This window comes from Emydura macquarii, unplaced genomic scaffold (genome assembly GCF_026122565.2).
Source record: "Emydura macquarii macquarii isolate MOO-44397 ecotype Brisbane River unplaced genomic scaffold, CSIRO-AGI_Emac_v2 contig_480, whole genome shotgun sequence".
In the NCBI taxonomy this organism is placed as follows: Eukaryota; Metazoa; Chordata; order Testudines; family Chelidae; genus Emydura; species Emydura macquarii.
In genome coordinates this window covers 933,238-959,534 of record NW_027130617.1, presented here as the reverse complement: position 1 = coordinate 959,534, position 26,297 = coordinate 933,238, and the positions used below count along the sequence as shown (strand labels likewise).

At 40.9% G+C, this 26,297-nt stretch overlaps 1 long non-coding RNA gene across 2 annotated transcripts; it reads right to left on the bottom strand.

Moving 5' to 3' along the window:
- Positions 1–13,761: 13,761 nt before the first annotated feature.
- Positions 13,762–23,427, bottom strand: LOC137146740 (uncharacterized). 2 transcript variants are annotated; one of them, XR_010918025.1, is made up of 5 exons: positions 23,291–23,416; positions 20,148–20,243; positions 19,874–19,991; positions 19,325–19,479; positions 13,762–14,491 (listed from the first exon to the last, which is right to left on the bottom strand). It is a non-coding gene; the product is annotated as an uncharacterized lncRNA (long non-coding RNA). The 2 variants fall into 2 exon arrangements; XR_010918024.1 differs by lacking the exon at positions 20,148–20,243 and having other exon boundaries at positions 23,291–23,427.
- Positions 23,428–26,297: the final 2,870 nt, after the last annotated feature.

Here is a 26,297-nt window from a genome sequence, read left to right as displayed (position 1 = left end):
CCATTCATCTCCCAAAGGATTAAGTCTAGTAAATAAAGGTATATTCTGCAAGCCTAACTCCAATACATTTCATTCAGAGCTGGCCTAGAGTTCCATTCAACATCTATTTAAAAAAAGACATATTTCTGTTTTTTCTGATGCTCTTTAAAGTTATGCTATTTAAAGGCAGAAACAAAATCATGAGGCTGACTGTCAGTAATCAATCTTTTTTTAACTCTTCTGAAGTACCATGGGTTTCATTTCTGTATGTGTCTGTTCCGCCTCTCTCTCTAAACTAATGTGACCTAATTCCCACTCCGTCCCACAAACACATCCTCCTACATCTGCCTGTCTCTCACAGCAAAGGAAGAATATTCCTGGAGTGCTGTCTGGAAGAAACCACGCACAGGTAGTATCATGCAAGCACTGCCCCTCATCCCCAAGTTCACTACAAACTTCAGAGATTATACTTCAGCCATTTGTTATAGTCAGGGTCCGGTTATGCAAACACCACTTAAAGACACAACTCTTTTGACATAATATTCAGCTGAAAATCTCATGAGAACCATCCGGAAGTTTAGTTGACCTTCTGCTTCCAGACATGGGCAGAAATATTGTCATGTGGTACGAGCTGCAGCAGGAAAAGAAATGTTTTACTTTTCTCTCTGCCCTATGCAGTCATAAATGCCAGTTTTGGCTTCTTCTGCTTCCCAACCCCTTTGGATTTGCATGACAGAAAGGATAGGCCTTATCTAGCAGTAACCTCACCTGAAGCTGGAAGATGGGAAAGAGATGAGGGATGGTGCTGAATACTAGATTTAAGAAGATGTCATGATGGGAGTCAGACCACAGATCCTCCTTCCCGACAAGAAGATAAAAAATAGGGATAGTCAAAAAAATTCTGTCAAAACTGTTTATTTACAGAAAATTGGGGTTTTGACTAAAATGAAAATGTTTGCACAAAGGGTCTGCTTTCCAGAGAAAACTTCAGTAATTTATCAAAAACTTGAAAACTGAAATATTTTGATTCAAATTGGTGGGAATTATAATTCAGATAATTTTCCTCCCATCCTCCCCCGAGCTTCAGGATTTCTGACCAGACGACAACTCCCATGATTCAGCACTGTCAGGGACTCAGATGATGCACCTCCTCCCCTCACCCAATAGGGGAAGAAGTAGCTTATCCTGGAAGGCATAGTCTGACAAGAGACCCAGACCCTTAGAGGTCAAAGATAGCATAAAGTACCTGAACTACAAGTCCCATAAGGCATGATAGCACCGGTTTGAATTGAAACACTTTGTTTTTTGGACAAAACATTTAACCAAAAATTCAAATTTTTCTGTGGGAAAAAATGTTCCTTTCCAACCAGTTCTAATTAACAACAACAACAAAAAAAGATAAGAGAAAATTTCTGGAACCTGGGTAAAGTTGGGATAGCTCAGGACTGTGCTTTAGGTGACTCACCTTGGACTTTCCATTGAGGTTTGGGTTCTATAATACCCTTTGTACAAATAATCATTGGAGCAGGGACTTGAATTTAGATCTCTTACATCCCAGGCAAGTGCTCTTACCACCAGACTATAGAGTCAGTCATTCCCACCCTGGTGCACTGACTATTCAAGTATTAACAAAATGGAAAAGATTCAGCAGGAGAGATCGAGAGCCATCCACCGCAGAATACCCTCTAGCCCAGTGGTAAGGGCACTCAGCTCAGAGGGAAGAGAGATGCTCCAGAGCAAGGATTCAAATCTGCCTCTTCCACATCCCAAATGAGTGTCCTAGCCCCTGGGCTATTGAATATAAAGGATAACCGCAGTACCACCATTCATTTCCTTTGGTTTTTTAAAAGGTTAAAGAATCCCAGAAACAAAATGTTTCATTTGACCCAAAACAAATTTCTGTTAACTCTTTAGATTTGCTGAAAATTCAGAAAAAAAATTGGTTTGGGTTTGAACCATTTACGCACCCTTCTCCCAGAACTGCCAGCAAACTGAAAAACCAGTTATTTGCCCAGCTCTAATGTTCTCACCAGCCTACCTCACTCAGAAAATGGGCAGCTGTATCTTGAGCTAATCAGAGCTTTTAAAGTGTCATTTAGCAGCTAGTCCCAGTTCTAGTCCCTTGCAATACCCAAGCATAATCATGCTCTAATTAAGTAGCAAATAGGAACGTTATGCAAAATTTTACACACTTATATGGTACATAAACACACACTCCAGTAGTGCTTTATTAATTCTGTGCATATACAAAAATCAAGCAACTGCCAATAATACAATACACGAGTGTCATATTTTCCTGCCATTTTCATGGTGGCCTATCTTTTTTACATTTGATTATCCCTCATTTTAGGATAGCAAAAAATCACTTCAAACTCTGAATCTTCCCTGAGGATTGTTGACACTTGTTATGAGTACATGACCCAATCAGTATTATTACAAAACACCTGGAAAATGTTACACTGCAGTATTATTTAATATGCTCTAGTGCACTTATAGGACACAACTATGTGTGGAATTTCATGCAGACTTGCAAGCTTATCATCTTACTGGAAGTACTAGGTATTTTTATGAAGGATGTGCTGAAACTAAATTACTTGACCTATGCAGATTTCTGCAAATCCCCCTTCCCTCAAATATTTGACTTACCCATAGTGTATACTTCTCCAAGAGGCTACTGTGTTTCATATCATTCTTGGAAATATGGCCATTGCTGCTCAGTACCGTGCTCCATAAATGGTTAGTCTGACTAAAACAAAGCTTTCCAGTGAAATGAAAAAGCATGCCAGAACACAAAAGGGAGACCAGGCCACGAATTGGTATCAAGTATTAACTGGTATCATAGCATTAACAAGCTTATTACATTCAAATTCACTTGTAAATCTCTACAGCTACTATGCAACAATAGTAAAATAAAAATAAAATAAAATTAAAAATAAAATTAAAAAAAAAAAGCAAAATATGTATAGCGAGTTCAATAGAACCTAACTTACTACTTATCACCTGAGTTAAATATTTTTTCCTCTATGTATATAAAATACTTGTATAAATTGCTATATATAAATGTATATTATATGTCTCTCTATATATCGAGGTATTATATAGGTAGGAGATAGGAACAAACACTTGAAAGACATATAGTGTAAATGTTGTTCAACCATGCTGCACACATGCCTTGTCTGAGTAAACACTTTTCTTTCCTCTGTTTTGCTGTCTCCTTCACTGCATCATGTGTGAAATTAGATTGCAAGGTCATGGAGGAACAGACCATTTTTTCATTATGGGCTCAGCTCTGCAAAGTTCTATAAGAGTTTGAGATTTCAAACTTTTTCCCTTCCCAAATCTGGATAAAAAGTCAGTGTCTCAAAAATATTCGCAAAAGGATGAGCCAAAAAAAAATCAAATTGCATCAATTGAAATGTTTTGTTCTGATACAAAATAAATAAGGTTAACATTAACTTTTTAAACTACAAATTAAAATTTCAAAATTAAAAGTTGTTTTCAACCAAAAAATAAAAATGTTAATTTGAACAATTTTGAACTCCCCTCCCCCGCCCCCCAAGAATTTTTTTTTTTATTCAGGAGATTTATTGACACCAACTCTTTCCCATGTACAGTTTAGTTTTTGTCAAACTGGCATTTTCTGAGGAAAAATGGTTTCACTGGAAAACTCCCAACAAACTCTAATTCTGACCCTTAAACACGTGTGAAATTAGACTGCAAGATCCGTGGGGACCAGACCTTGTCTGCATTATGGGCTCGGTCCTGCAGAGTGCTGAGCATTCTGACAAGAGCTGGGTGGCAAATAGTTTTTCTGTTCCATGAGAGTCATCAAGATTTCATATGTTTGAGTTTAAGCACAGTAGCAATCCCATTAAAATCACTGGGATTATTCCCATGCTTAACACTAAGTATGTGCTTTAGTGCTTTGCTGGATTAGGTCAGAGTGCTCAGTACGTTGTAGGAATGAGCTGCATCAGTACTTTGAGATGTCCAGCACATTTTGGGGGCATTATAAAATAACGACAGACCTGCTAATATTGCTGTCCTATATAGTGGTCCATACACTGCAGTTTCTCTCCACCAGCCATTATTTCCCTACTAAGGTAATTATTCTTAACTCACAGGGTCCTATATTGAGGTCCTTTAATTACCTCTGGTATTACTTTATAACCTACGTATCCCTGGCTCCTCATGTGTAAGGGAATGAATTTTACATTTTACTAGCGGTTAGCCAAATTGCAGCTGGCAGTAAAGAACGTTTAATAAATGAAATAATGGCAATTTATATCATTTTAACACTTTTAAAAACATCTCTTCTATTAGTTTCAGAAAAAAAAAGTTAGCCATCATTTCATATTAACTTGTAACTGTTCTGTCTGAGAGTGCTGTGGGAAAGACTTTTTGTGGCATGTGCTGCCAAATCTTTTCAATATATTTTACCTAATGGCTTTTCCATTAGTGATTAAGCTCCATGGTAAGTAAATTAACATTCAGCATCTTTTTTTTTTAAAAAAAAGACAAATTTTTCTTCTCTAATATTCCTTAAATACCCATTGGAGCCACCCACACAACATGGTCTAAAACAACCATTTACTCCAAGATATAGTAAGTAGGCCTGGACAAATAATTCATAACATTTATTCAACTCTTATCACTGATTGTTCTGTTGGCAAATTGTCTGCAAGCAGATCAAAATTTTCTCAACTGTATTTATCATTTGACTGTATTCACTAAATAATTTCTGCAAACAATTCTTGGTCCATAGCTCATTTTTCAGCATTTTGTTGTTAGTATTCAATATTTGAAACTTGAGCAGTTTTGATTGGACACATGGAGTATGCCTACACAGCAAGCACACACCCATGCCTGACCCAGATCAGCTGGCTCAAGCTCCAAAACTGAACCCTCCCTGACTGAGCCTGAGCGTCTAACATCACAATTTTACCGCCCTGCAGCCTGAGCCAGCTAACCTAGGCCAGCCACGGGCGTCTAATTGTTGTGTAGACTTACCCTTAGGCATCAGGGTATGTTTCTGTCTCTGGATGGGATAAGCATAACTCTCAGAATCATGTTGCCAGTGCAAATACGTATATGAATTCAAAATTCATTTTCCACAAATATTCTGTTCACTTCAAATTCACTGTTTGTTCCCACAAACATTGTTGCCTGTGAACATGTATGCCAGAATATTCACAAAAAAGGTTAAATCAAAGAGTTTGAACTCAAGGAATTTGCTTTAGAAAAATAAACTGAACTAATATTCACAGAAAATCATTTTCATTATTTACTCTACTCTAGTTTTGACTATGATGATTCATTCATAATCTTGAATCCTTCCTAAAGTGGATTGTAATGCATTTTTATCTATGCTAAAGTGGCAATAATCCAAGTATTAATCAATTCTTATAGTCTCAATGCTATACAATCTTTATGGGGCCCAACCCCATTTCTGTTGAAGTCAATGGTAGTTTTACCATTCACTTCAAAAGGGACAGGATTGGGTCCATAATCTTGTCAATTATGTGAATGTTAAATTAATAATTAATACATATTTTTAAAAGTCTCTACATACAAAATGCCAATTTTTTCCATATACATACACCTGGCTTCTCATAGTGTCCCCAGATCCGTATTTATCTGTATTCCTCAGTGTTAAAACAATAGCTTATCTTGTTCAGTATCCTGTTTCTGAAGGTTTACATCCCTCAGTTGTCCCCATAATGATCAGTTATACAATAACATGCGTAAGGGGAAGTTTTATCTAATCCCAGGCAGTTAGCAGTTGGCTTGAGTCTCAGTATAAGAATTTAGATTTTTTTAATCCTACCTAGTGTCACTACAGGTGTGATTCCTCTAAATATCTAATCCATTATGAATCTTTCTAAACTATTTACATCAATAATATTTTGTAGAAAAGAGTGCCACAGTTCAGTTCTGCATATATTACAATTTCATTCTGATTTATATTACAGCAATGGTTAGCAGGCCTAGTAATGAACCAGGATCCCATTGTGCTAGGAGCTGCACTAACATAGAACAAAAAGACAGTCCCTGCTCCAAGAAGTTTATACCTGAAGTATGAGACAACAGATGGATACAGACAGAGGAATACAAGAAAACATTGCTCAGCGTGACAGACAGTGATCGCAGCACACCAGCAGCCTAACCATGGTCAAGATTGTTTTAGGCATTATGGGAAAGGAGAGTTTTTAGCAGGGTTTAGGTGGAGGATAATGAGGTAGCTTTGTGGATCTGTATGGGAAGCACCTCCCAAGCACGAAGGGCAGCAGAGCAGAAAGCACAAAAGGGCTTGTTTGAAATTTTAACAAGTGGGCAGCGGAGGTTAGCATCACAGGCCATGCAAAGGTGGGAGTTGATATCACGATATTGTAAAAGAGATGATAGGTAGGGTGGGGATAGACCATTAAGGGCTTTGAAAGCAAATATAAGCAGCTCTTGTCTAATGTGATGGAGGAGGAGGAGTTAGGGGAGGGGTGCAAAGAGACGGGTGACAGACTAGGTCAAACTGACAGACTAGGAAAATGATCTTAGCAACAACATTCTGAACGGATGAGTAGGCCAAGATTGCATTTGTCAAGGCCAGAAAGAGGGATATTGCAGTAATCAAGATGTGAGCTGAGAGCCTGGATGACAATTTTAACTGTGTGGAAGGATAGGAATGGCTATATCTCAGAGATGTGATGCAGAAAGAATCAGCAAGATATAAGCATAGCACGGACGTGAGGACCTAGAGAGGTGTAAGTCAAAGATGATGCCCAGGTTATGGGCCTGAGTGACAGGCAGGATGGTTGCATTGTCCACCATGACAGAGAAAGGAGATAACTGTTTTAGCCATGTTTAGCTTGGGCCATTCGTTAGACATCCAAAGGAACATGTCAGAGAGACAGGCTGAGATTTTAGTTTGGACAGACTAGGGAGGTAGATGTGTGTGTCAGCAGCATAGAGACGGCAACTGAATTTGTGTTTGCAGATGACATTACCCAGCAATGAAGTATAGAGGGAGAAGAGGACTAAGGATAAAGACCTGTGGAACACCCACAGAAAGTTGAAGGGGGGATAAGGAGAATCCTCCAAAAGACATGCTGGAAACACCTATTGATAGATATAGCCCAATATTTCTGCTATGGTTTTGAGTCCTGTCCAAGTGTCAGGGTTTTTTTGTCTTTTTGTCTTTTTTTTTTTTTTTTTTAAAACACAGGTTGTTACGCTGAGTTAAATGATCAGGATAACGTGTTATAATCATTCTGTAATTAGTAACTCAGGATTAGAATAGTTCTGTTATGAGGTTGAAATCAGTTCAACTTCACCTTTGTATTCAACCTTTTAGATTATTTAAATGATATTATTTAAATTATTTAAATAAATTAAATTTTAATTTAATCATTTAAATTTAAATAAATTAAATTATAAAATTATTTAAATTATAGATATATAATTGTTTTGACTATTTAAAAAATCAAATAAAATTTGAATTACAAATCAACTTAAGATGAGTTAAAGAAAGGTATTTTAACTCTGAGTGGCTATGATTTGATGTTATTTTAAAGAAGATTTGCATGAGGAAACAACATACATGTTACCAATGATGCTTTTATCGGATGCAACTAGATTTTCACCCTAAAGGGAGTGTCATTTTGACATTGCCAGACCAGCAGCAATAACCATGGCTCAAATCCAACAGTTTAACTCACAGAAGCTGCTGTTTTGCCAGAACAGATAGAGATCTGTGTGAATGGGGACAAGCTTTGTATAGCTGGGAGGCTCAGAACTGCAGCCCAGCTTGTTTCTTATTAGAGAAGTGGATATATGCTAAGGCCCACAAAAGAGAGCGATTACATGACAGCACTAAGCAGCTGCTTCTGCTGGTGTAACCCACTCACCCACGTATTCCCTCTCCCGAAAGCAGGCCTGATTCTGATACCCAATGTAAGTGTAATACGTTACACCTTCAGTTGTGCAACTGATTCCAACAAGACTAATGAACAAGTAAGTTATTGCTCCACAGGAAGATGGTGAATCTGTCCCAATGTAAATTTGCTCTAAGGAAATTCCCTTCACAACCCCTATAGGTTTCCTGGTTTAGACTGCAGTGTTTCAACTGAAGTCAATGAAGCTGCACCATTTACACCTGCTGAGAATCTCATCCCTTTTCTGTTAGCATCTTAGGCTTGCACTATAGTATTCCTCTGTCAGTCACTATGGTGAGCTAGTCCATTTTGCTCCCAACGACTCAATAGGTCTAGTATGTGGTATCCAGTATCTGGGATCAATTACAATGAGAAGCACTTTTACATGGAGGGAGGAGCTGGCAGAGAAACAAGGCACCAGATAAAAAAAGAAGGGGATAATTACTATTTTTTCCTGAGATGATGGCATGCCACATGAAAAGCTGTTTGCAAGTTTCAAGACTTCCTTGGGCTGCATTCAGGTCTGTGGACAGTTATGTCGTCTCTAGCACAGAATGCCAGCACAATGGAACTGAGTGGGATATTTCACACTGGAGCATTTCAAAGGGACTTCACCAGACATACCCAAAAAGTAAACATGCTATAAACTGAATAATATGTGAGCAAACTGCTCCCTTTTTAGTTACGTGCATATATTTTCTAAACTTTCGTTCTGAGATGCTTAGCATCGCACCTGAAAAAAAACGTGGTCATGTTTTTCCAGATTTCAATGAATATATTTTAGATCTCAATTTAAAACTTGCACTACTCCCACCCCAGTCCCTAAGTACCTATGCATTGTGCAGTACTTTGCTACCATCACAAAATCATAGGGGACAGCCTGTTGCTTCCTATGATCAATAACTCCATTCATTATTAGTAGCATTTATTTGGTGTCCATCACAAAGGAGCCTCAAAAGACACAAGCTAAGACATTCAAGATCTCAGTAAGAAAGAGTAAATTGCATGTTCTATGTAGATTTTAGCATTAAGATTTGATGCTCGAGCATCCGGTTGAATTAATGATTTTTAAATGTATGGCAGCACGACACAGGCAAGTAAAGGTGTGGATGTAACAAATAGAGATGGCCATGTTCAGAGGTGTGGGTGTTTGTCACATCTTTAATTAATCTAGTACTTTAATATCACTATAATGCAATGCTTTACAAAATGAAGTGCACTTGTTTGAGACTGGACTAGTATAACCATTACTTTTTACTGCATGAGAACACCATTATTTGTATCTTTAGACATACTCTTCATGGTTAATAAGGTGTTATATTCACAAGGAGATGTGTGCTGTACGTAGCCATGTGAACAACCCACTGCCAAACACCACGGTCAGTCACTTAAGAGTACTATATTGTTAGTTTTCTTTATGGCCCGAAAATACACTCTGTCATGCTTTGGAAAAGGAGATCTATGTTTCTTCATCATTTATTAATCTTCATTAAATTTGTCTCACCCAAACAGAGAGAGACAACTCAGTGTACCAGGAGAGCTTGTGAAATGTCTATGTTGCATTTCAAATGGCAAAAAGCATGATCAGCTGCACGCTAGTTACAGTCGCGTGTCATTAAAATTCAAAGAAATGAAAAAAAAGCAGTAGGTTGGTTTAAATTTGAAAATGCAAATATAAAGTTTAATGAGTCTCTTTGTTCTCTCTGGGCCCTCTGACCTGTTCTAGCTCTTTTTCCCTCTGCCTTGTAAACTTCAGGTCCACGGAAGGTGAAGATCAGTTTGACTGTGTGTGCAATATAAACAAGCATGTCTGCATTTATGTTATATTGCCTGACTTCTGTTTTGCTGGCATTAGGAGAGAGGAATCTTGCAGAGATCTAAGAGCAATCAAGTTCAAAATTCAACCAATTTGGTACTGGAGTAGGTTGTTATAAAGATTTTTGCAGAGAAGATCTCCATGTATGCTCAAACATTCACTGACGTTTTAGACTGCCGCCCGAGTTCAGACGTCAGCCTGAGTTTGACACAGATTATTCTTCCAGTTCCCAGGTGAGTATGACATGCAAAGGAACACACCACCAAGGACATTTCCTCAGTGCAGGGGCTCATGCATAGCCCTATACACCATTACTGTAATGCCATAAGTAAGTAATGCAGGGGACAGTGGGGCTACTTTCAAAAAGCAAGAAAAATTATGTTTAATGTCATTAGACAACCCCATGCTATTGGAAGTACGTAGAATGTGGGCTTTTGTGAAAAATCTATCAAAGATACTTATATGACCCTCAGTAGCATAATATCTGAGCGCCTTGTAATTTGTCCTCACAACACTTTTGTGAGGCAGGGCAGTGCCATTTTACAGATGGGGAACTGAGAGCTAAGTGACTTGTCCAAGGTCACACAAGAAGTCTGTGGCAGTACAGGCACTTGGAACCCCAGTCTCCCAAATCCTAAGCTAATCATTAGACTATCCCTTTCTCTCCAAATCCCATCCTATATTATAAGTGGCTACCATCAAAATGTGGATGCTAGTCAGTTGTCTATCATTAATATTAAAAACATAATTCTGATACTTGAACCAGTTTCGTTTTGAAAGACCTTATTTGATGTCTACAATTCATTAATCAGAGGAAGTAGAATCAATTTATGCAAGTCAGAAAAGTTTAGTAAAGATAAATCTGGATGAATAATTTATAACAGTTATTTGATGAAGTTTGCTTTTACTCTTCTATTTGCAAATCTGTGTAAAATATTCAATATTCTCAGTTTATTCATCATTTGAAGTCATTCACAGAATAATTTTGCAAAGGATTCTTGATCAGCACCTTCTTTGCTTGTCAGTGTTTAGTTGCGTCAAGTATTCGCATTTGAAGTTATTATTACATGTGTATCGATATGCACCCATGTCCTGTACAGGGTAGGGGTCCCATTCATATAATTGAAGGGTAGAAGGGACAACTTTGATCATCAAGCTTGACATCCTGCATTACATAGCCGTAGAACTTACCCAAAATAATTTCTGGTTGAACTGCAGTATAATTTTATTAAAAATATCTAGTCTTGATATAAAAAAATGCCAGTGATGGAGAACCCAATACAACCCTTGGGAAGTTGCTCCAACAGTTAATTACTTTCACCGTTAAACATTTACACCTTATTTCCAGTCTGTATTTGCCGATCTTCAACTGCCTCCCATTGGATCTTGTTGCACTTTTGTCTGCTAGATTGAAGAGCCTACTAAATACTTGTTCCCCATGCAGGTACTAATAAATTGTGATCAAGTCACCGCATTGGATTAGGCAGCGTATAAACATCCAATGGCAAGATGATCCCTCCCCCACTCAGTTTTGCCCATGTAAGTCACATGGTCTGTTTGTAGCCGAGTGCTGCATTTAGAATTAATTTTACAGAGCGGATACTCACAATTACAAATCTGAAATTCATTTTCTTCAATATTCTGCAGTATTTGCTCCCAATCTGCCATTCTGTGAACCCATTTAAGTAAATTTGTTTACATATTTGAATGAAATGTTTGCTCAACCTGAAGTAAAATTCAGACAGATTCTGAACTACTCCATCCTTTAAATTTTTTGAATAATCCATTAGTGGACACTTCTTACCTGTTCCTCTTACAAATAAAGCTCCCAATGGCAACCTTAATGAATTCTAGTTACTCTTCTGCTCCTAACTTTTCATCTTACATTTGCTTCACTCACAGTAAGAGCTATACTTTAACCTGGGGGTAGGTTAGATATGGATACATGAGTATACACCCTATAGCCCATCTTTCTGGCAGAAGGCAAGGCTATATCTTACCAAATGAGAATGCTGCCCCCTACTGGGTTTAAAAGGCACATAATAGTTGAGGGAAAAAAACTAGAGTCATTAACTAAAGAAGGGTCATGTACCTTCCACCTTCAACTAAGAACGCTGACCCCAAAGTCTTAGTCGAAGGTACATGACACTTCTTCAGTTAATGGCTACATAAACAATTAATTTCTTGTTGCTAATTCACAGTGTACTTCAAATAAGTTCTTACCCAATAGCTGGCTTTTAGACAGGTTTCTCAGTCACCTGCATTTAGGAATTGTACGTTATTGAATATAACTACATCAGAGGAGGGATTACCACAAAGTCATTCCCCAATAAAGCTATAATTCATCTTGCATAATTATAGTATGTCCGTTTCTAAACAAGCCACTTCACTGCTGTTGGGCAGATTCTTCTATTAGATCTGCAGGAAAAAGAGGAACCTATTTCCATGGGCTATTGCCATTGCTGGCTAATTCCATTGCTATAACACCTACAGTAATTAGGCAGTGACAATAATAGCTAAGGCTCTATTTCTGATCTCACATTTCTTTATTTGAGCCACTATTTCAAGGTCAAATGATCCAAATGACCTCCAATTGTGACCTTTATCAGATATCCCTGAGTTCTGCACCTCTGCTTTTCTAATTTTTCTTTGATTTCTATTCCGTGGCCACCCTTACAAACTTCCTTATGGTATTTTCTAGACTAAGTACCAATACATGGAACACTGCAACTATTAAGGTAACATTATTAATTTAAGGAACATTGAGATCAGCTATTATGAGCAATCACTTTGCTTAAAGAAAAAGGACATGAAAGTTTAAAATGTGACTGCAGAGGTTATTTCAGATTGCCAATACAAGTAGAATAACCAGTAAAATTAAATTCTGCATATTCTTTTATGAACCATTTCTGGTGGAGACTAATTTATTCCAGCCAGACCCCTGAACTACTCTGCTTTAGATGGAGCACTCTGAATTTTATTTAAGTTGCTCTATTATTCCCCACCCCACTCCTGCTTACTCCACATTTTCTGTGGCCTAATGCTAGGGTGACCAGATCACAAGTGTAAAAAATCAGGACAGGGGGTGGGGGGCAATAAGTGCCTATAAAAGAAAAAGCTCTGAATATCAGGACTGTCCCTATAAAATCAGGACATCGGGTCCCCTACCTAACATTCATGGAAATGTCTGGAACCTTCCTCACACAGAAAGCCATTTGGGAGTCAAGATTCAAATGAAAGCTGTACCAAACACATGCTTCCGTCTTCTACAGGGGCTTCCTGGCTCTGAGATTGGTTCTGCTGCCCATCTGCCAGGAAAGAAGGAGAACAGCTTTGTTAGAAGCTAGGAGGGGTTTTAGAGTATGCCATGGTGTTTGGAAGAGGGGGGAGGCCAGGATCCGAAAAGCTGAGCAACTATGGTTGGGAAGAGAGTAGCCATGCTGGATTCTTTTCTGTTAAGATAATATCTAGACCTGGTTGACATTTTCTACTTAGATGTGTGTATGTTTCAATATGACTGTTTTTCAAAAGTGGAAATGCACAAAAGCATTTTCTTAAAATTATCCATGTCTTAAAAACTGTCATTGGAAACTATTTTTGTATCATCATTTAGTCACAGTAGAAGATTGCTTCCCCCCAAAATTGGGTAAAAAATTAAAAGAGATTGATATTTTTTTTTTTTTAAAGATGATTTGAAAAATAACGACTTGCTGTAGATTCTGACCTTTTACTCTCTGGAGCTCTCCGCTATAAATTTGGGGCCAGATTTCAAAAGAACTCAGCTCTCATTTAGGCACCTATAAAAGTGGCTAGATATTCAAAAATGTTCAGTGAAAGTGCTAGGAGCTGAGCTCTTTTGAAAGTGTGGCCATTGGTGTTCAGAAGATTGTGAGCTATTATTTAATCATATAATGAGATCCAGCATTCTGTCCTCCCCCACTCCCATGCTTTCGGAGAAAGAAACAATAATTCTGTTTTAAACACTAGATGGCACCATGAATTCATCAAATCACATAGAAACCAGCAAGTGGTGTAAATTTAACCAACGAGAGAAAAAAGGAAGAAACTATACTCAGATTTGACATATATAAATCAGGAGATGAATTTATATTGTGAAACATTCATGTTACTCCAAGAAAAAAAGTCCACTCTGGAATAAACTGTATTGCACATTAAAGCACAAAACAGCAGCTTTGCTGAAGTGTACTTGACCTTGCCCCTGCCGTGGGTGACCTATATTGTCTACTGACCTTTCAGGTTTAAAAAATAAATCCTGTTTCTCTGTCTCATTGCTCCAGAATAATAAATTTCTTAGAGAAGATTTCATTCCCTCAGATTGGAGTCAGAATATAAGGGGGAGACCCCTCCAGGAGCTCAGCATGGAAAGTTGGCATGTGGACCAAAGCAAGGTTGCAACTGTGGCAGCAGTGCAATGATTAAATGACAGCAGTGCTGCCTGTAGCATGGAAAGCATTGACCTCTGACATTTGTTCCACAAATGAAATGAGCCAAATCCTGGTACTTCAGCATTTATGTAACAGCAGCAGCAGGGCCTACATGCCCACCCAGATATGGGTACTCAGCTTCAGTCTGTTCTTTGATAGCCACACTTAGGGCTGCATCGTGCCCTGTGCTGCGTGGTCACGATAAGAGGGTATAGGGGTTTTCTTCCTCCTGTGCATGCAGCAAAGCCTAGTGTCCAGGAGCACGCTAGGAGGCCAACCCGCCTTCCACACTTGCCAGTGCTCAGTGAAGGAGCATGTTGAGCCTATTGGAGCAAAAGTTAGTGCTGGTTAGTGCATAGATTGCCATCTTCAGCATGTGCTTGCTGGGAGGCATACACTGCTCCTTTGAAAGGAGGAGCACAATGCATCTGGCTGCTCCTTCGTACCCTGGCCCAACCAGAACTTTCCTAGCCTGTGTTGGCAGGATAGCTTTTTTGCTGAACATATAACTGGCACCCACTCTGCTCTTCCTCAACTCACACAAGCCTCAGCAGGATGCTCCCTGCTTGCTGCTTAGTGCAAACAGAATTCACATTCCCATAAATGTGCCAAACAATGTGGAAGATGTGTTCACCCACAATAAAAAAAATGTGCTGTCTTTAAAATGGGATTGTAATACTTTTACATACATGCAGTAGGTGTGTGAATCTTGTCTTTCCATCTGTTATTTGAAGGTCTCTGTTTACTGCTAGAATTTTTCCTCAAGTCTTCATCAGTGGCAGAAATCACATCAGTGACATTTATAGGCTAACTAAATCCCTTTACTTTTCCAGTATTCTCATATCATATAATTATTATAACAAGCACTTTTATATGTTCCCTAGTTATAGTTTTAACCCTATGGACTTCTAGCTCCTCTCAGTGGCTGTTAAAACCTACAGTAGCAACAAGCTCTGAGATAAATGTGTTCACACTGTAGAATCACTTATATTTCCCTGTGTAACAGAGGCTTCATTAAACTTTCAATCACTATTAACTGAACATTTACAAGCTACGACCACCACGGCCTCCACGAATGGTTCAATATAAACGCAGAAATGAGAACTCTGACTTTTAAATGTTTGGCCAGGAAATATAAATGGAACCAGAAACAGACAAGCCCATTTGTAGTACACGGTGCCATCTAGTCACTACCCTAAGTAAGGTCCACATGGCAGGTCGTTGCAAAGTGACTTCACTCCCTGCACATCCCCTCCCGGATTTCTCAGACTGCACAGCACGCTTAGCCAAACCATCACCAACCTCACTATTTTAGCAGGACCACCAGGTAAGTATGAATTATACCAGTTTTGTGTTTTCCACTCCATCAGGAGTTCCATGGGACTCATTTAAATAGAGGCAGAGGGGACCTTATGCTTGCTTGGGGGTGTGGGGGGGAAGAAGTGTTCTGTATCACTTTTCCATAGAGCAGGACACCATGATGCTTGATGAAGATACTATCACCCTCAGAAGGCAGAACGCTTGAGTTAAGTGACAGTGCAGAACCATGGAATCAAATCAGCACCGTGTGATGGCTCAGGTACTCCAGACGTCCATGTCACACTGGCTAAAGAATCCTGAGCCAGTCCCTGGGGAGGCTGCTTCTTTCACAAATACACAGAGGACAAATCTGCAAAACCTCGCGGCAGCTCTTTTTAAGAGCACAAATTTCACAGCTTTGTAATAAGTCCAGATGCTCACTTTCCCTCTTATGGTTTTCTATAGCACCCAAGCATGTAGGGGCTTTAAGTTTGAGGTCCTGCATCTTTATGTGCAGAGGGGAATTCCAGCCCCAACTGTGCATCAAAACATGGGGAAATATACAAGAGGCGTGCTGAGTGAGCCACCATGAGGCTACTGCAATAGTGGAAGAGACTAGTGCAACTTTGGCAGCATAGGTGGGCATTGATAGGAGCACAATGAAATCTAGTAAAGACAGCAAAAGTCTGATGGTGCAAGATGGCACTACCAGATACTGGGTAGTTCAGCTGGCCCTTCCTAGATAAACAAAAAGAATGCTGAGTCACAAGGGCACTGGCTGGCTGCTCTCACAGTGACCCAGCTGCCATCTCTTCTGGTGCCATAGCAACAGCGGGTAGGTGAAAGGTGTCATTGCAATGCCTTCCCAGCAGAATCTTACTCTGCAGGAGGGAAAAAATGTGCAGGGGACATGAATTCTGCACTTGTGTTTCTTCTGTTAAAAAGGTGGGGGAGCCATGGGCCCCTGGCTTTCCTGGTTCCAGTGCTGGTGGCAGCCCCTGTGATACAATCACAACCCAAATGCACTTTGCTGAAGCCATCCAGCTTTATTCATCAGATCCTCTAGCCTTTGGGTCAGAAGCCAGACTCCTGGTTCAGAGAAACTAGGTGACAATCTCAAGACCAAGGTTACACAGAGTCTCTGGCAGAGCTGAGAATTGAACCCAGAGTTTTTTTAACCTAGTATTAACTATAAAACCATAAGAAGTAGGGTGGTCAGAGGTGCTAAGACAGCAGTAGCCTCACAAAAGCAGGCAGAGATGTGAAGAGCTTCAACATCTTGTGGCGGATTTGCCCTCGGTGTATTTATAAAAGAAGCAGCCTCTGCAGGGACTGGCTCGGGATCCTTTAGCAAGTGTGACATGGACGTGGGGGAGTGCATGAGCTGTCACACAGTGCTGATTTGACTCCTTGCTTCTGCACTGTCACACTTAGCATGTAACTCCCCCCGCCCACACACACCATTCCTCAAAAGAAGATAGTCAGGACTACAGAGGATTTGGTGTCTTTCACTGTTCCAGGATGGGTCTTGACCATGTTTAGCATGTAGTGCTCTTAAGTGCACTTGCCCTCTTTTGGATTTTCATTGGTAATTGCTTTGCTCTCAATTCCATTTAAACCTAATATGCCACGCTTGGGCCACTGGCTCACTAGCTATTAACACCTGACTGACTATCTCATGCAGAGTAACGTACACCCATAATCAAGGCCTAGTGGCAAGCTTGACCCAAATTCTGTGGCAAGAACCTTGGATTGCGTGGTACCAGTCTGCATCAGTTTCAGATCAGTTTTAAAATGAGAAGATTTTTTTAATTGAGTGAAATATGCAAAATACAAGTTGCACAGCATCCTTTAAGTTAATTATCTTGAATTCTCTTTATGTTAGGGCTGCCCCAACACTCTGAGTTTTCAAAAGCCTACAGATATTTGTATCGACAATGAATAAATGCAGTGCAGAAGGTAAAGCTGAAGGCCTTAGCAACTGGAAAGGGATCAGTTAGGTCTTTCAGCCCCTATGAAGCTATAAGAAGCAAGTTTGGGATTGTGAGATGAAAACATGGTCTGGTTATTTCTGCTAAACTGATCAGTAGTGAAATAGTTAACAATGCTGCCATAATTTGATTTCAATTTAACACCCCATTGCAATGAACGGGGTGTACATTTCTCAGAGCTAATGCTTCAGCCTGTCTTCAGATTCAGGAAGGCAACGCTAATCATTTGAGGCTTTTCTTCACTGGAGCACAGGGTACATGGGTTTCGGGCTATAATGAAGGGGAGAGGGAAGGAAGAAAGAAAAGAAATCTCAGTTCCTCACTTACTACTACCTTCTCTTGAGTTACTGCTGTGTATGCTGAACTGTTGCAACTGTTTGTCGAGACATTGCTGCCTGTGTTCTAACAATTTCCATTGGCTGCCATTCCATGCCCTGCCTTTCCTGAGCTATTTGTGTCTCCTTGTTACCTTTGCTGTGGATTACCACACGGACGTGCCTACTAATGGAAGGCCACCACTTTAGCACTCTGCTTGCCCGCTTTCGTGAGACTATTGCTGTCTTAGCACCTCTGACCACTCTGCTTCATATGGTCTTATGGTTAATACAATGTTAAGAAGCTCTTGGTTCAGTTTCCAGCTTTGCCAGAGACTCCATGTAACCTTGGTCTTGAAATAGTCACTTAGGCTATATCTACATTAGCACTTATGATGGCAAGATGTGTGTCACTCAGAGGTGTGAATATTCCTCCTGTGTGGACAGCGCTATCTCAGCGGGAGGGCTACTCCTGCCGATATAGCAACTGCTGCTCATTGGGGGTGGATTAATTAGATCAATGGGAGAGCTCTCTCCTGTCAGCATAGAACAGCTACGCAAGGATCTTAAAGCTTTCTAGTGAAGACACGGCTTTAGTTTCTCTGAACCTCAGTTTCCTATCTGTAAAATGGGAGTAGTAATAATAGTTCCCTAACCCTCATAGTTGTTGTGAGGCCCAGTGCATTGGTAACAATGTGCCTCACATACACTACAGTAATAGGGCCCCATAATTGGAGTCAGAAATATCTGCGATCTAAGACCACATATCCCTTAATAAGAGGAATCCCAAACACAAGCACCTGATGAATCCAAATATTAGCTTATTGGACTATGCTTTCAAGAACAACTGCCTTAGGCAGTAACAACTTCCAAATATCATTGGCCTGGGCTAGATTCAATTCAATGTCATAGAAGAAGGATGTTTTGAGGATTAAGGCATTGAACTAGGACTGAGGACACCTGGGTTCAATTCTCAGCTGTCTCAGACTTCTTGTGTTATCTCGGGCAAGTCACTTAATCTCTCTGTGCCTCATTTCTCAATCTACTTCTTGCATGTTGAACCTGTTCTCCCATCTTTTTTCTGTCTTATCCGTTTACACTGCAAACAGTTTATGGCAGGGACTGTCACACCCTGCGTGACTAATCTTGCAATCAACTCAACACAGCAAAACCCATGGGCCAGCAGGGAGTCCTGTGAAGTCAAGGGGGTTCCACGTGGACACAGGGTCTGTACATACACATGCATTAGCAGGATGTAGGCCAATGTTTGTACTGTGCCTAACACAATGGAGCCCTGATCTTGGCTGACACCTCTAAGGCCTACTGTAATACAGATAAATAACGGATGTGAAAGCATTCATAATCCATTCCCTATTCCATCACCCAGCTGGTCTCCTACCCCTGGTGAACACCAAAGTACAAGACATAAATGAGAAACAGTGACTTGCTTAATCATCAATCTAAAAATGCAGCAGCCTGATATTCCTACCCAAGTTAAGCAAAAAACAAAACAAAATTAAAAAAAAAAAAAAGAAGGCTCAACTCTACTCACCATTGTGGGGCGGTGAAAGTGGCAAGCAACATCATCAGATAGTTGACTTACTTTATTTACATTTGTACCATCTGTTATTGATGTAGTTTTTCTACTCCTATTCAGAGTGGATTCTTCCTTGCCAGACAAGTTGTCGTGTATTTTTCCCCATGTACCTGGAGTTAAGATAATTAAAACACTATTTGTTAAAGGAGAGAGAAGCATTCCCCTTCTTCCTTGCCCTCCCCCCATTATTTAGGAGCATATAGGGGAAGAATACCATTAAGATTGCTTAGCCAGTGAGATGTGGAAAGAAGTGAAAGGCCTGGATTCAGGCCTCAGTGAGAGAGAAACTTAGGTGATATTTCTGGTGTTCGGTTTACAGTGACACACATGTCATCAGATATCATTTAGACAGATTCTCTATGATAGAAGGAGCAGCAGCAACTGATGGAGCTAAGGTTCATATGCTACTTTCAATACAACTCCTGCCCACAGAGTTCTGTTACTTATAACAACAGCTGAGTGAGTAATTTACAATCAATCAACAATTTTATTTGACACATTTACCCTTTTGTGTGCAACTTTTTCCACAAGCAGTTCATGGTTCTCTCCAATTCATTTGCTTTTCTAAATGGTTCTTCAGCTACCGTCAGTGAATAATTTTTGGTTTTTAGATGTGGATGTGCTGTGAATATATAGTCAAAGTTAGAAAATGTTGTTCTTGGCCTGTATGTGTCTTGGTTTCCCACTCTAAAACAGGGATGTTAACACTTACTCCCTGTCACTAGCAGTTCCCTGCCCGGGGCACCCTCTGGACTCTAGGTGTGGCCCTTACACTCACCCAGGCTTGTGCTGCTCTGCAACATCCAGGTGGTTCTCCTCCTCCAAATCCAGTCCTAAAAGGCTCAACTCTGGCTGGGTCCCAGAGAGTCCACCCCTTCAAGGTTGTCAATGAATAGGGAACAAAATGGAAATAACACAAACAACCTAAGGCTGGGCTGAGGCTCTGTTTCTTCAGAGGACACTCATCAGGCTGTGACCCTAAACTGAGTTCACAAGTAAATAGAAAGGAACAGGCCCTTCTCAATGTGTGTTAATATATGGACTTCCTTTCCCACAGGGAGGGACCATTAGGCAGCAGCCGTTCGACGAGCTCCTGCCTTTAGTCAGCCCTCTCTCCAGGAGAGGATGGACCCAGGGTTTGTTTTCCCGCTTGGTCTGCCCTCAACTGAGCAGTGTTTCTCCCTTTTAAGTGCTTCTCTCCAACTCTGACATCTCTCATCGGTGTCTCAGGGCAGAGTCACCTGAGCCCACATTAGCGCCTAAACCCCATGTTTCCACTTGTGGGATTTACATAACCCATCAAATGCCCTACAGTATTTCACAGGCTTCCTAAACCCATGGTCCCCTTAGCTGATGCAAGACTGGCACCTAATTCTCTGTTACTCGTTAGCTGCGTTGGGGATGTGTGTGAAAAACAATCCACCTCCAAACAGATACATGGAGCAGGGGCCAGTCTGCTGCCATATGCAAGTCTAACGTTGGGCCCATGGGTAGCACATGACTCCTGCCTTTGGGAAGACTAGGCGGGAGGGAGCCACTGGTGCTCAGACCATGGCCTCGCCCCATGCTCCATTCCCTCCCCCAAGGTTCCCACCCATACTCCGCCCAGGGCCCGCTCTGCCAAGCCCCCGCCCCACACCCACTGCTCATGACTCTTAGGGGAGAGGGCAAAGAAGCATGAGCAGTGGGCAGAGGACGGGGTGAAGAGGCGCAAGCAGCGGGCAGGGGAGCAGGTGGCGCATGGCTGGGGCAAAGAGGCATAGTGGAATCTTACAGCGACAGTTGTTTAGGGAGGCTTACCCTCCCCACATCGCTTATACCCACTGCTTATGACCGGGCCTATCCCCCCATAAAAGCAAAGGAATCTTTTCACCAGCTTAAAGAGTAAGTGCAAAGCTCACCACATTCGCATAAACTAAGGATATATGATCAACAAGAGGAGGACCAGTTTGTTATTCTGTTTAGAAAGCTGCCACAGGACAGGCATCCTGATTAGAACTCCATTTTTACATTCTCTGGAGCTCAGACAAAAAACCTGCCTAGCTCTGTGGCGAGACCCTTCTTTGCTCCACAGAGGAAGAAGGCCTTAAAAGGAAAGCTGCCTCCATACTGCTTAGCCCTTCAGTATGAAAGTTCACGAGGTACAAAGCAATTTGCACTCAGAATAAACTGTGAAATACATTTTTTTTTAAAAAAGTGTTTTATTACCACTGGAATTTCTGAGCCTGGCACTAGAGGTAGCCATCTTTCTCCGACACACAGCTCCTTGTGCTACTAGCAATGTGAGAGCTCAGGGGAAAAGACTGTGAATTGGTTTCCAAGCCAGCTTTAAGAACAGTTTAACAGTCAGAAAAGAAATTCCAATATTTAAATTAAATAGCAAACATTTAAATATTAAAGGCCAGTCTATGGCTGGCCCTGTACTAGTGTCGTATACGGTATTGAGGAGAGGATGCAAACTTCCCCAGGCTGGGCTCGGATGCAAGTGCAAGAACCATGGGCCTGATCCAGTGGATAATAATCTACACCAGGCTTAATTTTAAAGAGCCCAGTCTTCCAACTGCTCTGCACAGGCAGTGCCATGCACCTGCATGGAGCCCCACTCAAGTCAAAGACTCTGCACAGGCGCTGAGGCCTGCACTAGGCACAACAGCTTGCAGGATGGGGACCTAACTCAGTCGTTAGCAGTGATCAAGTGTCTGCCTGCCATGTTCACATCTACTCCATCCCAAACGGCTTCCTACACCAAAGACATTATCTGCTGTGCAGGAAACAGTAACTTTACTGACTTGTTTGTCAATACACATTGATTTGTTTGTCAATAATAGAGAAAAGTTTCTCAGCATTTCTAGTAAACTGATTTGTGTAAAGGAGTTTATCATTCACTTGTGAGGGAAGGCAAACTGGATTTTAAGGCTCTTGCCTTCAAATTCAAATGGCCACACCCTTAGCTGGGGTCTAACAGCACAACTACATTGAAGCAAGTGAACTTATGCTGATTTGCACCAGCTGAGAATCTAGGCCCTAAATAGCTTCTGGTTTCAAACTGAAATTTGCAGGCGACACACTCTGAATCAGACTAGTTTGGTATAAAAATATTAGATGTCCAGAAGTGGTGAGACTTAGAAAGCATTTAGTATGCATTCATAATACATATTTTTATTTTAAAATAGATCATGCATTTTGGATGATGGATTTAAAAAGCCAGAATACAACACATGTGGAATGTATTCATCGCATAAAGCATAGTCACACATTGTTTTGGATACGTATGCATGTATCATGGGTCACTTAATCTCATCAAAAATCCACATTTAAAAATTATGGCCAAAAGTCTGCTGTCATGGATGGGAAAAACTTTTGGAGTTGAAGGTCTGCCAACCTCTCCAACTGTTTTTCTGAATTGCCAGTTGTAACTGGGTGGCACCCATCTCTCACAAACCCACCCTTGGTTGGGGTGTGTCTGCATTCCTTTGTCTGTGGTGACCGCCCCCTTCTGACAATTTCTCTGGCAGTTTCCAGTGACTCAGCCTCCAGCCGAGTCACACACACTCTATATGGAACACAACTCTTCTGGGGTATTATTCTAACAAAATCTTTAAGCACCCTTGGCCCTGGGAGGGAGCCATGCCCCTGGGGCTTCCTCCCTGGAGACTCTTTACCCATTCTGGTCTGCTCCAGCACCAGCTCTCCAGGGGCCTCAACAATTGAGATCCCCTTCTGGGGGTTATCCCTGTCCAATTGTAGGCCACTTCTCCTGTTGCTTATGGGGGGGCCTGGGCCCACCCACTACTCTGGGTCCTGGCCCAGGAACTGCTAAGAGTAGTAGTCATATGCTACCATGTCCCTTTAACTAAACTGCTTTCAGTTCCCTGGGCCACTTCCTCATGACCACAGCCTTCACCAATGCTTCACCCTTACCTCAGGGCTCTTCTATGTTCAGGCCCAGCAGCCAGCCAGGAGCTCTCTCTCACTGCGGGGTCCCTGCCAGCACTGAGCTGTCTGTGATGCTTCAGTCCTTCAACTCCTAAGAACACTGTTTTCACTCCTGAGGCTCCAAGCAGCAACTGCTTCTGAGCTGCACTGCAGCTCCTTTTATACTAGCCCGCAACCCTCTGATTGGCTAGCCCCTTGCAGCATCCCCCTGACTGGCTGCTTTCCTGCAGCCTCTCTAGGCCACTTGGAGGATTTAGCTCCACTACTCCTTTCCTAGGACAGTTACGGCAGGACCCTGAGGCCTCCAGCAGGGAGCCCCTGGGCCTACTCCACCCCATAACACTTATCTACCTGATTTTGAATATCTTTTTTTCTTTGTAATTTAAATCCATTCCCCCTTGCCCCACCCAGGATGATTCAATGCTCTGAAATGCATTTAACCAATTAAAGGGAAGCCTGTGCTAATAATGTATGTCTAAGTGCTTGTCTACCACAGGAAATTTACTGGCATACCTACACTGGAGTCAGACTAGTTCAACTCTCTTCATGGACACTCTTGTTCCAGAATATGAATGCCTTTTTGTGGTTTAATTTATACTTGCTTTGAAAGTAGTATAATTGTGCGAGTTTAGTTATACTGACAAATTTCTGTAACAGAAAAACTTCCTTTTCCTGCAAAGACAAGGCTAGCACAAGTGAATGGGCTATATATGGTATTTCATTAGCATTTTTCTTTCACCACATCTGTTTCTTTGTTTACACTCTACATGTTTGAGAAGCAGCACAGTCCAATAGATAGGGCACTTGTCCAAGAGAACTAGCTTCTCTTCCTGTCTTGAGACTTTGACTTGCTGTATGAAATTGAGCAAGTCACTAAACTGCTTGTACCTCAGTTTCCCCATCTATAAAGTGGTGACAATACCCACCTTTGGAAAGCAGTTTTTCTTTGAGATCAACAGAGGCAAATATTAGTTTGGTAAGTTTCATATGTTTTTCCCTCCACCACTGATCCATTTTTCACTTTTTTTGAAGTTAGGTAAAATAAATTCACACATCCACAACTCTGGTTTCTGCTCCTACCACCATCACCACCCTCAATGTGTAGAACTCCACAGCACTGTTTACCTGCTGCCAGTAGTTACAGCAGTTCTGCACATGGAGGAACAGCAGAATATCAGAGTTGAGATCCATCTTGTGGATCTAACCAATATCATTCCCCATTGACAGATGAGGAAGGAAGAAGAGATGTATTTCAATATTAGCATCTGAACAAAAGCATGGAAGAGAAAAGAGTGGTTCCTGGACAATTTTGATACGACTCTTAATTTTGTATCAGGTGCAGAAATTCCATGGTGACTGGTTGCTTACACTTCCTTAAAATAGAGGTGAGGGAAAAATTTCCCCCGGATATGTTAATAGAATATAACAGGACAATGATATATATTCTAAAAGCTCTTAAAAGTACCTTAACATATAGGTCGGCAGTGATATGACCTCAAAGATATACAGTATATTTACCTTGCAGTCTGGTGTATTAGATTAAAAATAATGTCTACATCTAACTCTGTGATAGGCTAAAAGAAAGTAAGCAACTCAAAAGATCTACTAAAACACAGTTATAGGAGTTTCATTACAAAAGCAAGATAGTTCTACTGTGAAGTTGAAAATCCAGTCTGCCATTCTGCTTTTCACTTCTCCACTGTACTTGTGAGGGCAGAGGCCTTCCAAACGTGGGGGGTCATTAATATCATGGGTTTGACTATTCCTGGACACCAGTCTTAACTTCAAGCTTCCTTACTTTCAGGGTGATGGTTAAGTCAGACCCCCACCATCTCCACCTAACACAGGTCTTGTTTGATTGATTGATTAGCCGACAGGCTGAAGCTGGTTGCAATTTTTTTTTTTAAAGTGCCCACAGCCACATCGTGACATCACACGCATCTGCCTGAGGCACCAGAAGGTGCTCTGCTGCTGAAAGGAGCAGCAAAACAAATGGCCAAGTATCTCCATGGTAACAGCCGTGCATGCCAGGAAATAGAGCCATGGAAAGGACAGAATTGCATTATACCAGAAATAAGTCTCCATAACAACAATGGAGCACTGATGAGGAAAAGGAAGTATCAAGCCATAACTGCAATGGCCCATATAGAGAAGGTGGCTGCTCAGATAGAATGCTACTTGTCTACTTTGCTTTTAAAGGCTATTTGAATAGATATGATGTATAATTGGTTACACACAATAAATTTATCACACATGCAGAACATACTGGGTACTTTACATACAACATGCCATGGAGAGCATACAGTCTAAGTACATAAGGACAGCTAATTAAACCAGTATGGTTTGTAAACAAGGGAAAGAGAAGGCACCTTAGTACCAGAAGAGCAAACAGAAGAAAAACGAGTTAGTGCCATAAAACACAACAATCACTTATTCAGGGATTTCATTTGAAGAGACAACTTCAGTTTATATACTGGAGCATCAGGCAATATTACTGAATACTGTTTGGACTATGCTGCTTTTTATCTTTGCCGATTGCTTCTGGCAACAGAAAAGGTAGGTAGTTTAAAAAGAAAATGAAGGTCTCTCTGAAAGTGAGTTCATCCATCTAATTGGGCACATGCTAGAATCTGTCCACCACCTAATGACCAGATAACTCAAGTATCCCTAAAACACCTACTGAAACAGGGCCATCTACTATGGCGTTTAAAGAAAAAGATAAAAAACCATGCTAAGGTGATAACACGCAATTATTTGATATTCTCATTGCACAGCATTGCCATTTATTAAGACTTCACATGCATCATGGTCTTTCAGGTACGTTAGATAACAGGTCACCTTTTTAAATATCTCTGTATGCACAATTTGTAAAGCATGCTGAAATACACAAACAAGTGAGCCAGAGCACACCTTGAGATGAGTGTCAGGCAGCACCTTAACCTGGGAAAACTCCCTCCACATTGCAGACCAGGACTCAGTAACAACCAAACAG